The sequence below is a fragment of the Ctenocephalides felis genome, unplaced genomic scaffold (assembly GCF_003426905.1).
Source record: "Ctenocephalides felis isolate EL2017-DRISC unplaced genomic scaffold, ASM342690v1 CF-g0.4_SCAFFOLD_01740, whole genome shotgun sequence".
Classification (NCBI taxonomy): Eukaryota; Metazoa; Arthropoda; class Insecta; order Siphonaptera; family Pulicidae; genus Ctenocephalides; species Ctenocephalides felis.
Window position 1 is genome coordinate 21,180 of NW_020537894.1, and position 5,976 is coordinate 27,155.

Genomic DNA, 5,976 nt, shown 5'->3' on the forward strand with positions numbered 1-5,976 from the left:
TAATTAAGTTTGACTTAATTTTGTTGATTATACACAGAAAAAATGAGACCGATTCGTCACGTACAAAGTCATTCTAAATTACGATCAATAAATCAAAATATATAATTTTTAACAAATTAAATAAAATAGAAATTTGTTTGAAAATATAAAACAATATTCTAGTTTTGAATAATTTTAATTACTTTACGAAGAAGAATTTTATATTTACCACAGAAAATTCACTTAGCAAATTATATGTTTTCTCGGCATTTCAATTCATTCTGAATAGTTTGACATTGAATTGGAAAATTTATTTGTGAATTTTTAATACTTTATTTTAAATATAGAGCAGTTTACTGCAGAAAATTAAAACTAAGTTTTCGACAAAAGTCCTGAACCGATTTTGGAATTTTAAAAGCCGTTGGAAGGATATCCGTTGGGAATCGTGCTGAAGATTGGCCAGACCCTTTTATTTATAATTAATTGTAGAAAATTTTGTAAAAAACATATATATTTTTTATACACTCCTTCGTTTATAGTTCTGCTCTACAAATATGACTGTTATTCAAGTATCAATGTGTGGTATTTAACTTTTCTTGTTTTTTTTTTTCACTAAGTAAGATATATACCAGGGCTCGGAACACGTGGCAGTCTATTTAGAATCATTGTTTAGGAGTTTTCCAATAGCTTGATGGATGCATATTAAAGAGCTTTTCTGTTTTCATTTATACACCTTTCATCATCTGAAAAATTGATAGCATTCAGCTCTCCCACTATAGATTGTGGAGTCGTATGTAGAAAGGGCATCTCCAGTTCATCTTTCTAAGCGTCATCGACAGCATCTTGCATACTTTCCCTTATAATAAATTGGCAAACCAAATATTAATATATAACAAAGTTCATTACAATGAATTTAAACTTGGTATTTATTATCGGTTGTTTAATATGCGGGACATTAGTGTCAGCTCAGGGCAGTAGTGAAATTACGCGATTGCTCGGAAATCAACAGATCGTTGGAAACAAATAATGTGTGTATTAGATAAAGGCCCATGTGATCAACTTGGAAATCAATTGAAAGGTAATTCAGTATCTTTATCATTAGCTGTCCGAAGCAGGAGTATATTTTTTGCCAGAAAATCCGATCTCATATTTTTTTTCTCGACGTTTTGAAACGTTTGACATATTTGATATATGTATAGCAGCCAATTCGTCTAATTAGAAATATACGACACTCGAGTTTTCTTGCAAAAATAATTTCGTATAGAAAAAAATTTTTGTATTTAAAAAAAAATTTTAGTTTCAAATAATATTATAATCATATCAGTAAAAACAAAACAGAAGGTTATAAAACATTTTCGTCAATTATAACACACACGATTCATACCAGAATCGTTAATTTTATACTTGCAGAAGTTTCGGAGTTAAAATTGTTATTTCAGAGTACTGATTTTCAGTGCACTGATTGTGTTGTGTATTATATTGGAGTATGTCCTCAATACATGCACAAGATAATTTTTTTATTTTTTTTAAATTCTTTTTCATAAATTAGTTTCTGCAAGAAAAATCCTCAATCAAACGCAAAAAGCATCAATTTTGTGACTTTTAGGTGCGTTTGATGAAAAATATATATATCTATTTAATGAATTTTTAATTTTAGTTTTTTATTTTGACTTAAATATAGAGTTGTACCAAGAAAATTCGCACTATCAATGACTTATTTTTCTATTACAAATGTGTTATAAACTTGTTTTTTTTTTATGTTTTAGCTGCATTACCAGAAGTTTTAACACGAAATTGCCGAAGTTGCAACCCTCAGCAAGCCGCCAATGCTCAAAAATTGATTAGATTTTTGCAGACTCATTATCCAGAAGTTTGGTCTATATTAACCAAAAAATACAAGAGCTAATTAAGATGTCGACAAACTACTTTATTGAAGCTTATTTATAAGAGAAAAATACCATCATTGGACAATAAATAAAGGGCAACAAATGTAAAAGCATCTATGTATTAAATTTGTATTATTTTGTAGTTTGGATTATGGTTACCTGTCGAATGCATAACATGTGCTAAAATTTAATTCGGTAAGATAATCTTATTCTTATATTTGCTACGGCTTAGGAATCAATTGCTTTTCATTTATTCAATTCTTCATTTAATGATTTTTTCATTCATCATCATTTTTTTTCAACGGTTATAAATTATCTTTATACGTCAGTCAAAATAATAAGTCCTGCAATGATTCGTTCTTTAGTAACTAACATGAAATTAATGTATTGTAATTTTTTATTAATAAGAATATACTATAAATATTATATTGATTTTTTATTAGATCATTAACTTCTTTGTTGGGTAAGTCAATGCAATCGTCTAAAAATCGAATTTGAACATTTTTGCATATCTTCACGTTTTGAATGTTTCTGAACAATTTGCCACACCTTAGAAAAAATGGATGTGTGTGTGTATATGTATGTATGAATATAATTTTTCGGCCACGTTTTCGGGTGCGCGGATCAACCGATTTGAATGGTTAAAAAATATTCGATTTCTATTGAGAGCGAGATTTTTTTTATTCATTCATATTATATAACATTCAGAGTTATTTAAAGACTCTATGAGTTATATGGCTAAATTAAATATAATAATAATAAAAAATAATGATAATTACAGAAAGAAATAAAAATAATAATAATAATAAATAAAAATGAATTAAAATTAAAGAAAAATAAATAAATAAAAATAAAAGAAAAAAACAAATTGTAGTAATATCGCTCCAATAAGCAATTGACTATGGAAAACAATTTTTTTACATTAAGTCTATAGGCTGTTTCTTGTGTAGTCTTCTTATAGGTGGATTATCAAGCAGATGAGCCAAAGTTGCATTAGGATGATCGAAAATTTTAGCATGATGTCCAGTACTACTATTTTTGATGACATCGACTACAAAAGGAATGTTGAGGTCATCATGTATGGTTTTGTTGCTAACAAACCACGGGGCATCAGTAATCGTCCGTAGTGTTTTAGATTGTAATCTTTGAACAAGTCCCACAATTGATTTACTATAACATCCCCACAGTTGGATTCCATACGCCTATACAGGTTTAATTATGGCTTTATAAATTAGTAGCTTATTATCTAATTTTGATTTTCGACCAATAAGCCAATTTAATTTTGAAAGTGTAAGCAGGGGCGGATTTAGAAATTTGGCGTCCTGGGGCACTGACAAAAATGCCGCCCCATCCCTAAATTTTTACTTAAAATAGTTTATATAAATCATTTTTTTTTAATTAAAATAACTATTTGATTGCAGAAAATTTATTACGCATTACATAGTGTAAATAGTGGTGCTTGGCATCGTGCCTTAAGATAAATTGCTGAAACTTTCCGGACCAAAAATTAAAATTAAAAAAAAAATTAAAGCGATCGGCCTGCTTTAGCCGCGTACAGACAAAATAGAGAAGCGCGTAAGCGCTGCCTCGCAGAATAACAGATAAATAATTTTACCGAACCCATAGAAATGTAAACAAAATTTATTTATTAAAATATCTGATAATTTGATTTGCATATGGCTAATGATCATTTTTGACCGCCAAATCTTTCTCTTTAAATTTTTTTATTGGATCACCGAAACCGCTAGACCTGCCTCCCACAAATTTAATCAGTTCTCCATTTTGTCATATATGTAAATTTCTTTTAATGATATTGGACGTCCCGTTTCTCAAAAATGAATTATTATTTTTGGCATTTTGGCCCGTATTTCCGAAACAGTTGGCCAATAACTGATCAGCACGTCTCGCTATCAATAGAAGTCGAATTATTCAAATAAAATTTAATTTTAATAAGTTTAATGATGAAACTTAATAATTTTCAAAAAATTTTGAAATGTAAAATAAAAAGTTTTTTTTAAATTCAATTTTTATCATTTTTCAAAATTTTAATGCTTTTTATAAAATGTAATTTTCAGAATGGAAAGTTTCAATAACTTGCCGTAAGGCACAATGCCATGCGTCACTAATTTAATTTTTTCGGCGCTATGAGCTTGGACGTCTTGCTATCAATAGAAATCGAAGTTGGAAGTGCACAAATTTGTCATCTTAAGAGGGCTCGGAATCTGAAGAACATATTTTTCTTAAACTTTCAACTCACCCACAAATCTTTATATTAGCCAAATTGCCAAATTTTGCATTGCATTTGCATAATGTTTTGTTAATTATATTTCTTGAAATTAAAAATGTTATTAAAAAATGAGTTAATTATATGGTATAGAATTTTCTTCTCTCAAATTTTGCCGACCCCAAAAATTTGTCGCCCTGGGCAGTAGCCCCGCCTGTCCCTACTGTAAATCCAGGTATATATACATGTATAATAGAACACTTGAATAAATTGAAAATATATTCTGATTTTAAAATTTAATTTCATCTTTAGTATATATAATTTCATGCCAAGTACACAAATTTTTCATGTTGCCATTTTTTTTATTTTTTTTGTTTTCTTATAAGTTATAATCTGTCTACATAGGAAGACATTGAGTAATTAATTTGACAAATAACATAGAATTTCAGACGAAAAAACCCAGAGGTTCACTTTATATTAATGTACTAAATTCTGACTTAATTAAAATTAGGTATATCGTATATGTATCCATATAATCGCTATAATCTTTCCAAAGATATTCAAAATCTTTTAAGACTGAATTTATTTGTTTATTTTCTTTAAAAATCCAAATTTAAATAAACAATGAAAGGTTATCTGTGATTTTGCCAACACTAGCGCTATCAATTGCCTAATACCCAAAACTATTTATTGATAAGATAAACCAAAGATAAATGATTTTATCATTGATAACAATCTATGACAAAAGTATAAGATTTGAATTTGAATTGAAAACGAGTATAACGGGTAACGATTTATATTGTTTTTGGCGCCTTTTTGCCCCCATAAAAGCTGGCACAAAACCATGTTAAGTCATTTTGTGTTGGGACCTCGTGGTGATACTACAGTGAATGGTAAGTCATTTATAATAATTAATATTATTCTAAAACTTTTTTCAAGTAATTTCTAAAAAAAGTCAAATATTCAGTTTCTTGAATATATGATTTATGCATGGTGTTTGCTTGTGCTTTGATTTATTTAATTTTATTTAGTGAATTATAAATAAAAAATGGAAACTGTTCATTATTTATATAAATCGATTTATGTTATTTTTTATATTTCAAAATAATTTTTGCCAAAGAGTTGCTGTAATGGTTTTGAAATAACTCTTCGGCCAAAATTATATTAAAATATAGAAAATAATGTAAATCCAATAATATAAATAAAAACGGTTTTCAAATTTTTTTAAATCATAATTTAATAAAAATAAATCAAATCAAAGCGCAAGTACATACATATATAAATATATGTATCTACATATGTATCTAATGTGTATTGTATTTATTTTATATTATATAAATATAAATAATTCCAACTGTAGAATTTAGGTATGATTTTATGACATAAAATTCAATTTTATATAATTTATTTGAATATACATTTTGATTTAAATATTGAATTATTAAATGACATAGAAATAAGAACATATGCAGTATATGTATAAATTTTAATAAGTCTTATAACATTAAACTATGAATATTGCATAATAATTGTACAAATCATTTTGACTACAAAGTCAATAATTTGAAAAAAGATTAGAATTAGAAAACTATTACAACATTAAAATTTATATTTAAACTATGCTGGAATTATTTGCAATTGACTTGTTATAATTACTTAATGTAGTTGTTTAATTAATTTTTAATGTATTTCGTTTCTTTTCAGATTTTATACAGTGCCAACAGTGTTATGCGCAGTGAATAATAACTTCGGAGGCTTATTGTGCATTAAACTTTTTTTGTTATTAATTGTAACTTAGTTTATTTGATATAGTGTTAAAAGTAATTTTTCATTTACCATTTTGCGTTATTTCGAGTACATGGTTCACACTTTTTTTTTTTTAATTTT

At 27.1% G+C, this 5,976-nt stretch overlaps 1 pseudogene; it reads left to right on the forward strand.

Moving 5' to 3' along the window:
• Positions 1 to 886: 886 nt before the first annotated feature.
• LOC113374356 lies at positions 887 to 1,956 on the forward strand (annotated as a pseudogene).
• The last annotated feature ends 4,020 nt before the right edge of the window (positions 1,957 to 5,976 follow it).